The 19,898-nt window shown below is 34.6% G+C and overlaps 1 protein-coding gene across 2 annotated transcripts in view; it reads right to left on the bottom strand.

Annotated features, from left to right (window-relative positions):
• Window positions 1-19,898, bottom strand: part of LOC112058289 (LIM domain transcription factor LMO4) — a 269,856-nt gene that overhangs the window by 167,252 nt on the left and 82,706 nt on the right. The window contains exon 1 of one of the 2 annotated variants that reach the window (XM_024099008.2): window positions 7,679-8,022. The exons of the other annotated variant lie outside the window; for it this stretch is intronic. The gene's annotated coding sequence lies outside the window, so the exon portion shown is untranslated. Of the gene's footprint in view, window positions 1-7,678; window positions 8,023-19,898 lie in introns of those variants that run through there. 2 annotated transcript variants of the gene reach the window in all.

The raw sequence follows: 19,898 nt of genomic DNA, 5'->3' as shown, positions 1-19,898 counted from the left end.
CCTCTATAATCAAATAGGATGACTAAGCATACTGGATGGCCGCACGCAGTGGGAACTTAAGGATAACCGGATTTTATATCTACTGGTCGAGCTTTATTTGTCATTTTATCATTATTATTTAAATGTATGATTTAATCGTTTTTAACACTTACGTATGTTTGTAGGTATCGTATTTCAATATTCCTTTCCTTATAAATAAGTTTTATATTGCTAGTATTTATAAAATGGTTTATTACTCATGTAGCAATTATTTTTCCTTTATTTCTTAGAATAATTAACACATTTATGTTAACTTTCTTGTTTCGTATGGTAACTCTTCGTTATTACATTTTTAAATCATTTTTTAATAGAACTCTAACTATAACTTACATACATACATCTTTAAACAGTACTAATAATATGTATACTAATAATAGGTAAACTAACTAATCTAACGAGCCTATTGGATTTGAATTGGTAAAATCTCTAAAAAAATATTATATGAAGGTGTTTAATATATATTTTTATACCAGGATTTTTCAAAATGTAGTAAAAATGAGTATAATATTCTACGTTATTAAAGTTTTTAAATTCTTTTAATATTCATTAGCTTCCGTACATCGAATGGAGACATTCTTCACAAGACAAATAAACTTTGAGGGACCGTTTATTTTCATACGAACTAAAATTGGTTATTCCAGGAACTGAAAGCAAGCTCGGTAATCGTTTAGTAAATAAAAGTGTACGGTTTACTGTGTCTTCAAATAATAATAGTGACCTAAGAATATTATTTTAACATTACAGACCATTTGAAACAACAGAGGATGAGTTAAGAGCAATATAAAATATAGATAAAATAGAAATTAGAAATACGTTTATTTGATTAAATCATTATTACATTAAAAGTGTAGGTACATACAACAAAAGATTTTTTTTAAACTATGAAGCATCGTGCGTCAAGACCATACAATATAAAAAAGCTAAAAACATACAGTTAAATTAAATAATGCAATATGAAAACTTCCGTTGACCAAATGAAAAAAAAAGTAGATTAAGTAAAGAAGAACTTAAATACTAATGCACAATAGGCGATCTTCACGAAATAATCTATGTATATCATCAAGTTTTAGAAAAAATCAAAACATTTTAGAAGTGTTTATAAAATTCAGACATTTTAAAAAATGTCTTTCAACTAACAGAAAATGCTATGAAATGGAGTATAAGTAAATAGCAAACGCAGGTTAACGTACGTACAATAAATAAGTAATATAATGAACTGACTATATAAATATAGAACATTAGATGAATCTCTAAAGAGTAATTTAAAATTTTCCGTCTCTGAATGCTAGAAATAAAGATAACAGTATAATTTTTAAGCATCATGCGAAACCAGAGTTGTGGATAGTTTATGGTTAAAGATTTGTTTCCGCCAAAAGTATACGTAGCTTTGTAGTTGGTATAACCTGTAATCGAAACCGGTTCGGTCAATGTGGACTTACGAACTGGAGAGGGCATGCGCGATACTAAAGCAGGTGTGAGCCTACTGACTCAATGAAAATTCCTTTTCTAGCTTAAATTGTATAGCCATACCAAGATTTTATACATTTTAATACCTTAAGTGTTATCGGACCTAATTCTACAACTGCTTGTTCTATTGGTTCTTTAACTTAGAACTGGAGTTTATTTGTCAACACGATCAACAGATTGAAAAAAAACATTTGAGTAACGGAAGGGAAGTTATTGAAGTACCATTTGTTGTAGGTTATACAGATATTTTCAAGTAATATTTTTGGTTAGTTACCTATATTACAAAATCTAAGTCGCAAAGATGTTTGTAGGCCTGCTGATCAGTTTTCACCTTGACATAGGATGTAAGAAAAATAAATAAATGATAATAATAATTGTAGACTATTGTATGATTTTTCAAAACTTGAAATTTAAAAATTTTGTATTTAAGTAAACCAATGATTACACATGAACACACGTATGATTATTATCAAAATCTTGATCTCACGTGTGACATGAGAACAAAACCACACACAAAAAACAATGGATAAATATAATACTTGAAATTATTGCTCGTTTGAAAATAACCATGATTGCTTTTTTCCGGATAGTTATAAAGCTAGATAAATTTTAAGTTTGTTTCAAGATAAACACCAAAACAATTTGCGTAAGCAAAAAATATGAGAACTTGTCCACAACTAATGATTCAGCGATCATGGATCCACTCGTTCTTGTCGGATAACATCGAGTAGATATCCAAGATGTTAGGGTGGCGTGTTTATAACGCGTGTTTAATAATTTAGCAGCACCGGCGCGCGGTCCCTTGCCGGCCTGGGTGCTGAATAATGGATGCAACAATAATATGAGTAGACTCTACTCAGTAGACCGTCTACATTCAATATTTTAATGTATTACTGGCACTTAAGTTGGCGGGCTAATTGTAATGAAAACTAACAGAGCTAACGTAAAAACTAATCAACAAATGCTAATTTTTAATTGCAAATCTGCAGGTGATTAGATTGTCAAATTATTGCGACATTTATCACAATAATTATTCATCATAATATTAAGATTTAGATTAAGTTTTGTTGGTTCAAGACAAATTATTCCGAGTTCATAATGAAGTCTATTAATGCAATAAAGGTGATGTAAGTCAAGAGAAAACATGACCAATATGATTATTACAATTCAGTGATATATTGCTTTATATCTCAATTATCCTCCTAATTAATTACACACAGACGTGTCTTATGCAATAACTTATATGGATATATCATGTATTTGCATGAGGGTGCAGCAGAATGCATTTAATTCGTTAATAAATCAGGCAGCGGGGAGGTGCGGGTTCATTAGGCAGATCGCCCGGGGCCTTCCGGGGCCTGCCCACTCCATCCGTCCTTCTATTGCTTGATGCATTTAATTTAGCGAGCAATGCATGATAGACTCCCCGCTAATTTGATTTGCCGGTTACATTTCAGCTTCTACATCAAGCATTTCAATGTTTACCCAACGAACTTTGTAAACGAATTCTCGCACTAGATTCACAATCGTCTCGAAAGTTTTTTTTTTTTATATACAAGTATTCAGTTTACTCACCTGATGTACAATTTTATTATTAGAAATGACAGCACAAAGTGAAATAAAATTTAACTTCACAATTCTCAAATCTCTAAACACATATTTTTAGTCGATTTAGAACTACATATATGTGAACATAAACGTCCAAAAGTCACGTGATTTCGTCGAAACATGCTCGATTTGTTTTGAACTAATCCTCAATCACAAGCTTGTTGATACAACGCAACGTACACCATAGATCAATTTTAGTACTACAAAATATAATTAAATAAGTTATTTGAAAAAATTATCTGATCTAAGAATCGAATCCTGAACCTCCCGGTAATAAAGAAAAGCATTTATAACTGCGCTAAAGAGGAATTTTATATTGTCTTATTATTAGAATGCAGACAAAATACGTACTTCATCACAAATCAATTGGATCTCAATATTTGAAGTTCGCATAGATGATGTTTCTGGAAGATGTTTTAAACGGTATACTTAATAAATGATTGTAAACTATTTATATTTTTGTTTTTTAATATTTATTATAATCAGTGCTACACTATGTAATACCTAATGTGTTTTTATCAATTATTTGTGCTAAATTGGGAGTTAAGTAAATGTTCAAATAAAAAAGCGGCTGAATCATCAATCAACCAATGGTTAAATGATAACAATATTTATAGTTACTATTTTAATTTCTAGAAACTCAATAATTGTAGTTTTTTGAACAGCATTTGAGATCAATTGGTATTTTAATTAACAATAATAATCGTGACATTTGCTAACACACATTATAATATTAGTGACTATATAATATACAAGTAAGCCATGCATTTCATTCAAGACCCTTATCTTTATAACAGTTGTTGATAAAATCTCACCTAAAATAAGTTATTAATTGGCTCTCATAACTCAAGCTTATCGCTGGCATAAATTAAGGTAGATATTCGCGCGGCGCCTCGTCCACGCACGTAGTGAAACTTTTAATTGCATCGAGCTCTATCACTGTCGTCAACACTACGGAGTTATGAACGCCTGGGTGCTTCTACTCTTTAGAATACATTTATTGGGACAAATTATAAGTAGCCTTATTACCTTGTTTTACAGACTAAAATTAAATTTAATTTCAAATTTACTTGGTGAAACCTTTATCATTATAACATCTGGTGTCTTTTAGGGTATCCTCATTACACTTACAATTCAAATTCATTCAACTTAAATTCATATTCTTTCAATTTCTTGATTTGCTAGATACTTTATTATTTAAGAAATACAATGAATTAGCATCGCATCACATATAGATAATTTGTTGTATAAATATCTTTATTACGTCTTTTTACAGATTAAACTTAAATTCAAATTCAAACGCTTTGTTTTCTGTATACATCTTTGCAGGAACAACAATATTTTTGACCATCTCTGGCATATCTTAATGAGAAATGGTGGTTATTTTTAGTAAGCTAATTATTCTCCCACTTATCACAGAAGTTTCGTTTTAATTTTCTAAATCAAAATAACTAGTTATCACTTTTTTTTTATTTGAAATGGGATGCCCAAAATATGTGTGTATGTGTATGTGTGTAATGTGTATAATATATGTTTATATTAATATATACTGCACATATTCACAATTATTACTATAACTGTTTTTATTAAAATGTTTATTGTTTAACTATATTGGATACCAATATTTTGCCTTAACATTCAATAAAAGCGATATACTTAATTTTGTTGTTTTTACTTAATTTAGTATTGTAGAATTATGAAATTGCATTCCGTTATGAATCATTTATCCAGAGTAGAGAGGTTCCTCACTCTGGAGCCCTCACCACCGGTTGCACACAAAAGTGCTCCCTGGACTGGATTTATTTATATAAATTTTTAGGTAACAGTGTTTTATTGTTTATATTTTGTATTGTATCAGCATTGTTGAAAACAAAAAAAAACGATTAAATAAATAAAAATACATTTTAATACTTTATTTAAATGGTAAAGTAATTATTGCCGCTCGAAATTTAGAAACTTATGAGAACCCGTGCGATATATTCATGATTACGTAAATATATAAAACAATAGAGGCCAGGACCGGACGAGACTCTCATTAATTTAGATGATTGTACAATTATCTAAATATAAGCAGAGCGAGACGCCCATGCGGGGGGAGGGTGTACTTCAACCCGAAAAGGGAGGGGAGCGGGCACTCGTTTTTAATTAAACCGGCGATGAAATGAAGTGGTCCGTGTAATATTGCTTAGACATATTTTAAAAATTAATTTTCACCCTAACTCTTTAGCAACCATTTCAACTGCTAAATGGTATACATGGACCAATTTATCAACAATTCTTTATGAGTTTTTAAAAATGAGTTTTTGTAATATTTTTGTTATTACGCATTTTGAAATACTAATAATTGCACACTGTTGTTGAAGATGTTTAGATAAATCGATCAACCAATGTGTTTATTTATTAGCTTGATTAACTTAAATAGACTTCACAAGAATTTCTTCTCAATACATTATACTGAAACGTTCAATAATGGTGTTTTCTTTACCAAATTGTAAAAGCTTTTAACTTAAAAGGCATGTAATTTATCAATATTCTGAAATTGTCTCAATATTATGAGTGTTATCTGAGAACTTAATTTATATCTTTGATATTATAGTGTAATTGTACTACTTATATGTAATGATTAGATTGTTCATGGTTAAAACTCAAATGTCTTACCATGAAAAGTTTTAGTGTCTACTTTAATAGGATCTAGTCAATAGTTTTAAATATCTGTTTAATTGGCACTACTTTTATTTCCCCTTAACTTTATTAGAGGACACTAAACCTCAGCCGTATGCTTTTATTTATTTGAACTGATTTCATTACGCATTTATAAAAGCTCAATCACAATCTTAGACCTTGACAAAACTATTCAAATTTCTTGAACCGTAATGTTATCCTTCAATTAAAATCCCAGAGTATTTAAATTCTAAATAAATTATTGCAATCTGGAATCAATTCATTAAAAGTCTCATTATTTGCTCCGATATTAACTTAGTGTTTGCTATGTTTAAGTTGTGTATCTCGAACCAAATTAAGTTAGACTTTATTAATAACTGCAAATAATTCCAAATTAGGTTACACAAGTAGATGTAACACAATGGTTTCCTTGGCCGAATGATTATGCAGAACAGAAGGGTTGCGAGCGCCTCTCTATTTGTTTTTCGTTAAAGCTTTAATTAAAAGAAGGTTGTTTTAAAGAAAATGAATGTTCAAAGTAAATAAATCTTTAATGGTTTAATTATCTTTTTGTAATTAAGTTTCACCTGACGTTATAATAATTATTACTGCGCGCACCCAATCTCTCTAATTGCTGATTTAAAGATAGCGTCTATTTGGAACATATTACTTAATTAAATGTTTTTATTGTTTTTTTTATAGCACCAAAGGAGGTGGGAGGTGGAGGGTGGTCTATGTAATCAGTATAGTCGAAGATGTATGAAACATTTGATTGTATAGTCAACTTTGTATCAGATCATTAGCTGAATTGGTGATCTAATTCTGATTGTAAATGATGTATACCAATTAAGATAACAAACTGTTATTAGGTGGATATAAATGAGAATGAACTTGGGAAATTTTATTACATTGTTTTACTATATCTTCGTTATCAATCATCATAATCAGTCTTAAGACAGTCTCTTGCTGGATACAGATCTCTCATTTTAGAACCAATGAACCATACTCATGATGGTTGGATTTCCAATCATTAGATGACATTTACTTGCAGCTGTGACTGATACAGGGGTACGATTCCGATTAGGTATATTTTTTTCATTTTATACTCATGGATGTCATATTCACCTTTAACAAGTTGTATTAGAATTTGAACTTTATTGCTAAACTAAAATGTCACTAACAACGAAGTTGCCATGGAAATGAGCGACGTCACATCTCTGTAACTTTAAGCTAGCCATTCACCATCCGATAATCCCACATGCCTGCAGCGCTAACGGCTTGACGTCCTGTAAAACTGATCGTGTGTCGGTCGGTGCATGATGTCATGCACATCGCGACACACGATCAGTTTTAGCGGCTAATAAGCCTTTAGATCTGCAGGCATGTGAGATTACTTGATCGTTAGTGGCTGACATTACAGAATGCGAGGCGGAATATAAAACGATTTTAGTAACATCTACCTACGTAGGTATATTGGTAATAAGTACCAGGTACAACTTTAATTAAAAATATTGTTGTTATCCATTTCCTGATTTATAAACTAATTAACAATAACCTTGAAGTATTTAAAGCAAAAACACTAATACATTAAAGCACAGGATGTATAGATTGTAGTATGCATTTAGTTAAAAGACAGTTTGCTTATGGCTTGCTTCAGCTAAACCACGTGGTATTTGTTAACGGACTAACTAGATGTCCTAAGGCAGAATATATACAGCGCCGTAACATTTCAAATTATTCTTTAGGAAGGTGAGATTTGTGATACAAATATTATCTCCAAACTGCATGAGGCATGAAGAAGTGGGTAGTCTGTTGTTTACAAACAAACCGCATTGCTCTTAGACTACGTCTCGTCTGCGTATAGTGCCCGTCCACAACACGCTCAAATCCTTCAAATAGTTACCTAGAGGCTATGTCCCTTGAGGTCCGTTACCGCGGGTCCAGGCTTGGTGCCTCGATAGTCGGCCGCACACCGGACCGGCACGATGCACCAAACAAAAAAAATCTCAACAATAACAGAAAATAAAAAAAACAACACCAAACGTATTAAACTTCATTAACTACACCGCCGAATGCAGTCTCGTATCCTTCAAGTTCGACAGGACAAAAGACGCGAAGCACATAAACCTTCTCGTAAACTTTAGAACAAAAACTGTACAGAGAACTTCGAAAAAAGTAGACGCGTTCGCGGGGATCGACGACACTTCCCCATGCGGCGTTTCGGTCGCGACTGAACCACGCGGTCGGTCGCGGGGCGGGGGAGGGGCAGGGGCAGGGAGCCGGCCCCGCACCTCCGCGGTATTATTTGATTAATTCGCCTCCCCTTGTATACTCGCCGAGTCGTCATTACGACAATGAACGTTAAGTTTTTAAATTTCAGTGAGAGGGCCGCAACCTTCACCTACTGTTTAATTTTTTAATTGAATAAATTACGATCGCCCGTCGTCGCCAACAAAGATTAGACGTTAATAAGCAAACGCTGAGGACTCGTCCCGTTCGTGGTTAATTACGACGTCGCAGTACGCTTGCAGAAAATCCCTCCTCAAAATAATGAGTAATACCTACCAAGAAACGTTAGTCCCGCTAATTGGAGTGCATTTGCATACTGAAGTAAAATAAAGTCAGAGTGAGTTATTTTGACGAAGTCGAAACAGCGGGCTAATAAGGTGAATACAAAATGCGTGTGTGTCAAAGGCTTGTAATTAATCACTACAGAAAAACAAATATTTATCTTTTAAACGTAATTAACTTGCTTCATCATTCTTTTCAATCACTTACAAAAACATGGTTGATAATTATTTGTGAAAGAAGGTAAGGTAAGTAAGAACAGAAACATTTTATAAGTAGGAAAGTATATGTTGTGGAATAGTGATTTGGTGACCGCAGGTAGTCCATTGAAATGAAATATGAGAAGGATAGAACCATAACCTATTAATACACATTTTTGTACATGATCAAGAAGATAATAAGGCGAAGACCATTTATGCAAAAAAGGAAAATTTCAAACTGATGGATGATTTTTGTAATTAGATATTTACTTATTGATGTTTGATATATCATGTTATTTGTAAAATTATTACTGTGCAAATAAATATAAAAGACACAATTATGACGTTATCAATAATCAATAACTAAGCAATTTTAACAAGGTAGCGCAAACGCAGATTAAATCAATTCAATGTTAAATTGATTTATATTATTAAAAAAATATTAATAAATAATATTAATTATTATATGTATATATTTACTAGAATTTACTACATTTAGGTAGTTGTTTTATTCTTTTAGTAATAGTTTGAAGTTATATTTACAGAAATTAGTATGTATATGTATTATGCATTTCTCAAAACAATATTCTTCAAAAAACAAATACATACTTTCATATTTCAGAGATATTTTGGTAGATCACATTACAATGATACACTGTTATGAAACGTAACTGGTTATAGATTTTTCAGATTTCTCTCAGCGTATAAAGAGAGAAAATAGCTACTTAACCGCAAACAGTTTTGTTATCATTGCGGTTGAGGTTTTACAGCTAAATACTTTCTTTGTTAGCATAAATCAGTATGATGAGGAATCCCAATTTAATTCTTGTCATTTATCTATTGGCAATTTACTGTTATCATACCATTTAATACATTCATTCATAAGTTTCTTGAGTTTTTGTGAGTTAAATATTAATATCATTCAAAATTAAAAATGTATTTATTGTCTAGAAAATATTATTGCTGCACAAGTTGGGTGGTTAGAAGAACACAAAAATGTATCAGTATCTCCTATTCACTTTTGTTCGATGGCAGTATTTGGTTACAATTATACGACGATCACTATTTGTCATTTACATTATTATGTGAGTCGACTTACGATTTCCACCTCTACGACCTTAGATATAAAGTTCAAAACTTTAATTAAGAGCATAGATTAGAGTGACAGGTGAATGTAGTATTATTAATATTATACATTTTAATTGGATACGTGGATGATAAGTTATTAGAGGCGGTTAGAAATTTTAATGGATGTAAGTGGGCACGGCTGATATTATTAAATTTGTTTTGGACATCGCCTGAGTAATGACTTTTGTTAGGCTTTTAGGATATTAATGGAAATTGAAAGTGCAGCCGACGTGTAATATTTATTATGTATCTCAATATTGTAACGATATTTCGAGACTTTACATGCTCTAGTGAGCCATTTTATCTTATTACAGCTTTACCATTCATTGGATTTTATAGATGTTATTTCCACTATAATATAAATGCTATACTTAGATGTGCTTAACAAATATGCCTGAATTTAAAACATTTTCGTACAGCCAGTTTCTTCATGTAGAGCTAAAGTAACAGTAAAAGTTGTAAGTAGTAAAGAAGACTTTATTTTTCCGTGATTAAGACCGTCACATTTGCTTTATGACGTTACTTTGACTGTTACTTACGATGAAGAAACTGGCCGTAAATCCATATTTCTCGACAATTTTTTTCGTCAATTCTTAAGTCTTCAAATGTACGGATCATCTTTATCAGCTTATTTTATCGACCTACTTGGACTAAGTTTTACTTACGATTACTATCAGATGTTATCGACAATGACCTTCATCGTTGGCTTAATGTGCTCACCGAAGCACGGGTACCACAAACCCCGGAACTCAAAAGAAAGGTTACCTCATATTACCTAAGTTTGTTGCATAGCTTATTTTTGGGTGCAAGTGCCTGCGTTATTCTGAAGAAGTCTAAATGAGCTATGTATCATAATTCATAATCTCAAAGCACCCCGGTTGTCTCGTTAGTTCAGTGGTTTCGGATCACGAGGTAGCAGGTTCGAATCCTTTGTCTTTTTGGCTATTTGAGATATTGAATTTTTCTTACTTCTAAGAAATTTTCAATTAAGAATTTTAACCATTCTTCATTTGGAAATGCGGTGGTGTTACATCCCAGTCCTATGAAGAGCACGTTAAGGGTATCATTAAAGATTTTATCTTTAACATCTGATAGTGGTCGATAGTGAATTTAATTTCCAACTCCGCTCATATCCCCTTTCCTACAAAGAGGGGGACCCGGCCCTGTAATAATCATCATCTGCATCATCATCATGTCAGCCAATGGACGTCCACTGCATGACATAGGCCTTTTGTAGGGACTTCCAAACATCACGATACTGAGCTATCTGCATCCAGCGAATACCTGCGACTCGCTTGATGTCGTCAGTCCACCTGGTGGGAGGTCAACCAACACTGCGCTTTGTACTGCGGGGTCACCATTCCAGCACATTGGGACCCCAACGTCCATCGGCTCTTCGAACTATGTGCCCCGCCCATTGCCACTTCAGCTTCGCGACTCTTTGAGCTATGTCGGTGACTATGGTACTTCTGCGGATCTCCTCATTTCTGATTCGATAACGCAGTGATACTCCGAGCATAGCTCGTTCCATCGCCCGCTGTGTGACTCTGAGCTTTCTTATGAGTCCCATAGTTAGCCACCAAGGAACATAGTTGGCCCTGTAATGAGCCATAGAAATAGGGTATTAATAATGATGATGATGAATCTCAAAGCAATGTTTCCGGCAAACACTTAGCTTCAACACAGACCCGCTGGCGCACTTTGTGGCGTTAACACATTGCATCGTAGCGCAGGACCACAGCGGTCACAATACGCCAAATGAAGTCCGCCCGGTACGCAAATGAAGAATATTGTCGGATGCACTGAATGCTTCTTAATGACGCACCAAGCACCCGCATGCTATACTATGCTTATAACTAAAAGCTAGAGCCCCTGATTATGTTTACAAGTTGACAAACACTTCAGTGCGTCCCGTGAATCAGAACAAATTGTAACGCTAATTACACAATAACTTTTGTAAATTCAAAAAAAAAAGAATGGTGAAGGTGTAGGTATTATAGCAATTTCATTTGTGTTTTTTGTGTAAAGAGTTTGTGTGAAAAGAATTATAAGTACCTACTTCCCTGTTGACATTTACGATTTTAATATAATATGCTAAATAACGCGATAAAAAACTATTTCGTCTATAATCAAAATAGTCTTGGACTTTAGCGAAATGAAATCTGTAAATAATTTGTTAGTATTAATAATCAAACGAACTGTTTTAGGTGTATATGGACAAAATATACCTAAGACCAATTTAAAGGCCTATTTATACTTAGGCTAATAAATCCATAGTTCTGAATTATTGTAACTAAAGCGAGTTATGTCAAACGACAACTGACATTGGTTGTGTTGAAGTCGAAAATTAATTAACAGAGGCCATGACAGCATAGGTGTCAATTAATTGTACACAACATTTATTGACAAGGTGAACTTTGGATGACAAATTAGACGCAATTTTATATTCTAACGGTAATTTATTAAAAAAATGTTATTATTTTTAAAATACACTACCTGACGCCGCGCGGTTTTCCAAACTGAATATTATAATGCTGAAGAGTTTGTTTGATTGAACGCGCTAATCTCAGGAACTACTGGTCCGATTTGAAAAATTCTTTCAGTGTTAGATAGCCCATTTATCGAGGAAGGCTAAAGGCTTTATATTATCCCCGTATTCCTACGGGAACGAGAACCACCCGAGTGAAACCGCGTGGCGTTGGATATTATATAATAAATCAGAAAAGTTTGTTTCGTTTTATTGAGCTAATCTCTAGAACCATCAAGTGATATGTTATTATAAAGATAAATTTTGTATGAAAGTGCCTACCTTGAAATACGAAGGTCAAAGATTTACATACGGACGTAGTCACACGCGTCTGCTAGTGTGTATATAAACCCTAAGAAAACAAGGGTACAATTAAGGCGGGATCACACTGCATCGCTGCACAAGCGGTCACAATGCGCCAAATGAAGGCCCGGTGCCGGTACGCAAATGAAGAATATTGTCGGCCGCTCTGAATGCTCCTTAATGACGCACCAGACGCCGTGTGCTGGAGCCATCACCCACACGGCATTTGCGCGATTGTTGACTTGTTAATTTCGCATTGTTGTACTGTTTGTCGAACCTAATGTCAGCCACTGACGATCAAGTAATCGGCTTGACAGTCTGCCGATAAAACTGATCGCGTGTTGGTCGCGATGTGCACAACCGATCGCGACTAACACACGATCAGTTATCGGACGTCAAGTCTTTAGCGCTGCAGGCATGTGAGTTTGTCTGATTGTCAGTGACTTGATCGTCACTGGATGACATAAACGGTAAAATAAATAAAAGTATGCTATTTCTTTCTGTAAATAATAATAAACTAGGCAAAGCCCCTACAAAAGGCGCCATCGGCTGTTATAATGATGATAATTAAATAAAATCTACTCTGGAGTTGTACTTAATTAATGGGAATTTGATCGTGTTACACCACCGTGTTTTTGTGCGCCAGCTGGTCTTTATTAACATTTGATAGTGAATCGTCACTTAAAATCAGCTGGCCTATTCACTAACGTTGGTCTATTCGCCACTTAACATAATTTACATCCAATCAATAATAACCGCATTATTCGTATACCGTAAAGCACATTATTAACGATCATCAATGCCAATGTCAAACACTAGTCAGTAATTTTAATCAGTTAGCAAAAAGTTAATAGTGAATACGAAGTAAGACTTAAAAATCACTAACAGTAGCTAGTTGGTAAATTTCGCGTATATCTACTCAAAGTTAGAAAATAAGCCTGTAAGTCACAAATCGTAGATGCTAACTTGTCATTGCCAAAAAAAAAGTTGGTTAAATCATAACATTTAAATTCTAGGTATGAAAAAATTTGGATAGCTCTAAATACTAAAGTAATTTCTAGTAACATTATAGACTGCTCTAAAATATAAATTTAACCAATGCCAAAACTAAGTGCAAACGTAAAAACCGTTAAAACAACAGTTCCAAATGACACATTCCCACGTTAAACGTTACTAACCTATTAAAGTTCTCGAAATAGTCACATTCTGGGAACAGTAGAAAACTCGTCATGTCACATTCTGACTGTTATATTATTGCTGGTTGTAAAATCTACAGAGACAAACGGTTATTATAATACACGTTACGATGGCACTAAATGTCGCAGTGTCATTTGCTACTTGTAGCGAGAGAAATAATTGCCTTGTTGGTGGAATGGTTAACAAGTTCCGTCCAGTATTCGATTTCCAAGCTAAGCACAGTATTGGGAAATTTCTCGCGAAGAATTCTCAAACCCAATGAAGACAAATTAGTAGGATCCCAATCTCGCGATTAACTCTTTAATGTCAATTATACATTTGATTAACCTATTTTATGTCAGAAGCCTCCTTCCTTAGTCCGAACTTCCTTACTTCCGAGTAAGAGAAAGTGTTTGGGCCTTAGTCTTAAGTCTCAACATATCCCTTAACTCAGAAATCCATACTGCGGGGTTTGTAAGTTTAGGGTGATAATTTTTGTCTATGTATAGATCACTGTCTATAATAGAGGATGGGACCAGCTTAATGTGCTCTTTAAGACGTCATGTCATCATCGAATTTTCCTCCGGCAAAATTTCCAAGGTATAGAAAAGTCTCAATACTTAATAGCCCAACCGAGTACACAAGATCCCAGGACTAACAAAGCAGTTAATCACTGTAAGTTATCAAGAACTAATCTTTTATGAGTTTTATTAAGGCTATTAAATACAACCAGCGCCGTAAACGCAAAACGCAACGTTAGGATCGCCGAAATTCATTAAAATTATTCTATTTAAATTCATTAATTAATAAAATTAATCCCTACCTGGCATACGTTCCGGTTTCAGTAGCATAGTTCCTGTTCCCGTGAGAATACGAGGATAAAACATAGCCTATGACACTTACAAATAACGTCACCTTCTAGTAGTAAAACATTTTTCAAAATTGGTTCAGTAGATCCACAGATTACCCCCCACAAACTTAACCTCTTTATAATATTAGTATAGATGACCTAACGGAGCAGTAGAATAATTTTATTCAATAGTAAGCCTTAATAAATCTTCCTCTACATTAAACGACTTCGTGTTTAGCGAATACAGAAGGCAGCAAGATGTATGGGCTACAGTTGACCCATAGACGCTGACCCCTGCCCGCAAATTAGCTCACAAAGAAAGCGATGACGTGACACATGACACGAGTGATCTACGCGATCCTATCCGAGCTTCAGCTGTCACACTATTTATACAGTCTGTATCTCGCTATTCATACGGCTTTCATTATGTTCAAAGTTTTTATTAGACGTAAATTTATAGAAAAGTCGTATTAAAGTGCTAATATCAGAAAGAGATATATTTAGTGGTATTGTTGGTCTTTGCATCTACTGAACCGATTTTGAAAATTCTTTTATCATTTGAAAGCAAAGTTAATTGTAAGTGCTATTTTTTATCCCGTATTCACATAGGAACGGGAACTACTTTGATTGAAATAAATGAATTTAACTTTGACTTTTTATACAAGTTTTTACACGTGTTAATCTCTATAAGTTCGCTATTTGTATGAGAAAGTAACACACCCAAATAGTTTCATCATTAGCGACTGAGTAGTTCAACCATAAAGAAAATTTGTTAAATATGATTACGTAAATTACAATTTTTTAGGTAGGTACGAATTAAACCTTTGGTACGGGCTCTTGTACCAAAAACAAGTCACAGAAATGGAAACGCAATACCGATCCGCTATCCCTGCGTTAAAACAGATCTATTGTACCGCCGCAGTTCGGCAAAGAGCTTTTACTTGTTCGAAATCGAGCGCAGGTAACCAAAACCTTTTATGATTTGGGGATTAGAGCGAGTTTAAAGAGCTGCAAGGATGATGAAATTGGCGAGAGACAGGACCGGCCCGGCGACGTCATCGAACGAGCGCGCATTACGTTCGATTGTAGGGCCAAGCGCGGCCTAATTGCCGGCATTGTGTCGGCATGCAAATGTGAATGGGCTTTGATTTGGGCCCAGGGGCGCGGGGGCCGGGGCCAGGGGACAAATCGCTCGTTACGGCTGCAGGTAAACTTTCATTGAGCGTCGGAAGGCGTCGGACGTGAGAGGCGGCCGACAAAATGCCCTCGTTATTCGCCGCCGAATCACCCGCTCATTGTGTTCGGGGAAACGGTAGACGCGGTCTCCGAATCACGAAAAAGACTTTAATGAGGCGTGAGAACGCTCCAAATGAACGATTGTATGGGGATCGTTTTAATGAAGGATTTATGTATAAGTGGCCTTGATTATAACGCCGACCTTCATAATTAAAAAACGATTTTAATCAAACACCTCTACTATGTTATAATTTGGTAGTTGTAAAACAGAAGTTTTTTTAGCAATGTTGATTACTAAAAAAACTTCAAATAATCGGAACTTTACTGTTCTGTAGGGTTACAGCAAGCATCAGAAAGTAGCAAGTTATATTTTACTAATATCACTAATATTTTTTTTTTGTAGTGCTGTGCTATTCAGTAATAATGTTTTTATCTCAGCTTCGAACTCTATCTCTCTCTATCTATAGTATTGTGTTAGAGAGAGATAGAGACGAATTCGAAACTCATACTGTCGAGTTAGAAACATCGTTATGTAGCACATCACTAGGTACTGTCTACAAGTAGAATAATGGATTCAAGACCTGGTGTTTGTTTAAGTGGTTTGTGTCCATATGTTGTGATGGTTATTTACCTACCAACATTGTGGGCAGTGGCGTCCACAAGGTATTTAACTAGGGTATGTAATGTACAAAAAAAATATGCAAAATGGAAAATTCCTTCCGCAACACAGGGTTGCAATGAGTCCTCAGGGAAGGCAGTGCATTTTTTATCTACGAAGTGCTCGCCACTGATTGTGGGATAAAATATTTTTGTTTAAAGCCTTATATTATTGTACTACTCGAGACAGATTGAGACACTTGAGACAGAGAAAGTTAAATAAAAATTGTCGAGAACTGGGCCAAGCGCAAATTAACTTCATGCACCATCGTTGCATTCCATGCGCTGGTTGCAGGGTGCGTGTACCCACAGAATAAAGAATGATACAGAATGAGTCTTTACTAGCAGCGCGGTGAGGCCGGTGAAACCCATAAAAAACTCACGCTTCTCCTTGATATCCGCATGCATATACAAACTTTTTTCATAATTTGTATTTCAAGATTTAACACTAACAATAATTACGTAAATTGATATCATAAGACTAATAATAATAATAATTACCTATAGAAATATTGTGTCTTAGTTTTTTTAATTTCTGTATAATAATTAATAACATAAGATAAGGGAGGAAGCCATTTTTCTTGAATAATATTGAAAATTACTGATGTGACGCTTTGTGTCGTACTGACTCGAGAATGTATTAGTTTTTGAATTTGTATTTGGAATGGCTGCACTTTAGCAGTGGAATGGTAGATAGAGTGCCTCTATCTGCTTATTATTCTTTAATCTGTGCGTGTACCTATGTTGGTTTATTTACACACGCAAACTTTTATGCAAGTCGAAACGTAATTATACAATTATACTTATTTATATGCACACATATATTAAAGTACGCCTATATAGAACAATATCTAGGTGTAGAAGTATCTGCTAGAACATGAAAGGATAACTACTTAGGATGAGGACAAAATATTCATTAATGACCATGCTGTTGAACTTTGTGTATGTAATATGTATGGCGAGTCAGACAAAATTATTATGAACGTAGCAAACCATGGTTGTGAGGCCTTTTTGACCCCCGATGCAAAAAGAGGGGTGTTATAAGTTTGGCGTGTCTGTCTGTCAATTAGTCAGCGATTTTAATTTAGTTTTTTTTTTTGTATTAAAGGCGATTTATATGCGAGTGTTCTTAGACATGTTTGATGAAAATCGGTTGAGCCGTTTAAAAGGTGTGGTGGGTGAAAGTAGGGAATATTGATGTCTTGATTGAGAGTGTAATTAATAATTTCATGAAATTATTAATTACACTCACGATCGAGTCATCAATATTCTTCCCTGCTTTCACCACTTTCACTTGGGGGTTTTTCAAAATTGTCCCCATTTTTACTTGGGGGTTTTTCAAAATTTTCGATTTTATGTTATCCTTCCGAACCACCTTCCAGACCTCAGTGCGTCCGTTATTAAAGATTTTAAATATCTTGGTTTATCTATTCTGCAATAATTGGCTTTGAGGTTGTACATTGCGAAGTCTTTTGACGGTCTCCGTGGCGCAGTGGTATGCGCGGTGGATTTACAAGACAGAGGTTCTGGGTTCGATCCTCGGCTGGGCTGATTGAGGTTTTCTTAATTAAGGTTAAGCTGGTGGGATGCTTCGGCCGTGACTAGTTACTACCCTACCAACAAAAACGTAACGACAAGCGATTTAGCGTTCTGGTACGATATCGTGTAGAAACAGAAAGGGGTGTGAATTTTCAATCTCCACCTAACAAGTTAGCCCGCTTCCATCTTAGATTGCATCATCATTTACCATCAGGTGAGATTGTAGTCAAGGGCTAACTTGTGAAGAATAAAAAAGGTCCTTTTGTTTTTCCGCTTTAAATTCCAATTTTACTAATAAAAATATCTTCATTGGGACGACATTATCAATAAAAGCGATTGTAAGAAATAGATAACTTAATTTTTAATCGATAACAAGTTATCGTTTGGCTACATCTCACCTGATGGTAAGTGATATGGTACGGCAGTTTATTGAACTCTTGTACCCAAAGATTTTTTATTATTAGATATGACGTGCTTACAAAATCACCGCAAAAAGTGATCTGAACTGAGCGCACACATGTAAAATTTTGTGTTTACTTACATTATACATTTATGTATATAAAGTTTTTACACTTCCTGAACACACAACTCGGCATTGTAGACAATATTTTGGTATTATTTGTTTACATAACATTCGTTGTTTAATATAACAGTAAAACGGGTCAGGGGGCGTGTAGCGATGAATGAAAAACCCACGACTGATGCACGTCACTTCCCCGCACGCACGATTTCACACCCGCACAGTCTTTTCCCCCGTCGCCCGCATATCACGGGAGTGCTATCAACGAACTTGCCATACTATAGTATTACAGTGTAGGCTCAATGTATTGGTAGGTATATGAGGCAGTACGGACCCTACAGGACAGGTGGCAAAGAGCCCGCGGCACAACGGCGCATCAGCCTTGCATGTTGTCGACATGTGTTTGCGCAGAAAAAGTATATTAATTATTTATAATTTCATATTAATTTGGGGTTAAAATGAGTTGCCTTCTATTTTTAAAAGCTTTATTTTGTTCCCTGTTCGGTGTGAGATAAATCTTGGAAAATTAATTAGAATCTTACTTTTCGTAAAATTTAAAATTGCTTCGGTTCTTGCCTACAATTTGTGACAATGGTCTGATGATAGTTGGAAGGTGGCCATAGGAACTCCTAAGTTATTCAAGATAACTCAACAAGTTTTTAAATAAATATTTTATTTACAAAATAAAAAAAACGTAGAACCTCCTTTTTGGAAGTCGGTTTATAAAAAAATAAAACTAAAGATAATATATAAATAAATGCAAAGCTTAGTCGCCCTGAAAAGAATATTATTAAGTATTTTATTTATTCTACACGATTTTACAAATATTTACCCAAGATAAAAAAAATAATTTAAGTAATATTAATGACACAAATGTCGAAAAGTAATGAATGTATTAATCCATGATGTCGACGTGATGTTCGACATGACGACATGTGTCATCATGTCGAAACATCATGGAATCTCTATGGATTTATGGGTGTTTTACCGGGCTGTAATTTTTACTAAGATTTACATGACAAGAAGAAAAACTTAATATTCCTCAGCTTGACTGGAACCCACAAATGATTTGTAGCCACACAACCACTGAAACGACGAGGCAGTTGTATTTAATATTGATAGTGTGTAATTGTCCCTTAGTCCGGCATTCTCATAACAGGTATAAATTTACATTCAATGCAAGTACGTGTAAAGTAATTATTGCGATGCAAGTCGATCGTATAAGCGGACCATTTTTTACCACTGTCTATTAACATTGTGCGCATATTCCCTATAATGCTTAATTTCTTGCGACAGAGTCTCACAGTCACGTGATTTCAATAATTCATACCAAAGGCTGCATCCACACTGTGCTGCGGTCGACTCGGCCTCACGCGTTCCACTCCTACAATTACGCGCCTGTGTCATATTTACAGCACA

Source organism: Bicyclus anynana, chromosome 3 (assembly GCF_947172395.1).
Source record: "Bicyclus anynana chromosome 3, ilBicAnyn1.1, whole genome shotgun sequence".
Taxonomy (NCBI): Eukaryota; Metazoa; Arthropoda; class Insecta; order Lepidoptera; family Nymphalidae; genus Bicyclus; species Bicyclus anynana.
Note: the sequence above shows the minus strand (reverse complement) of the source record. Positions and strands in the feature narration are given on the sequence as shown.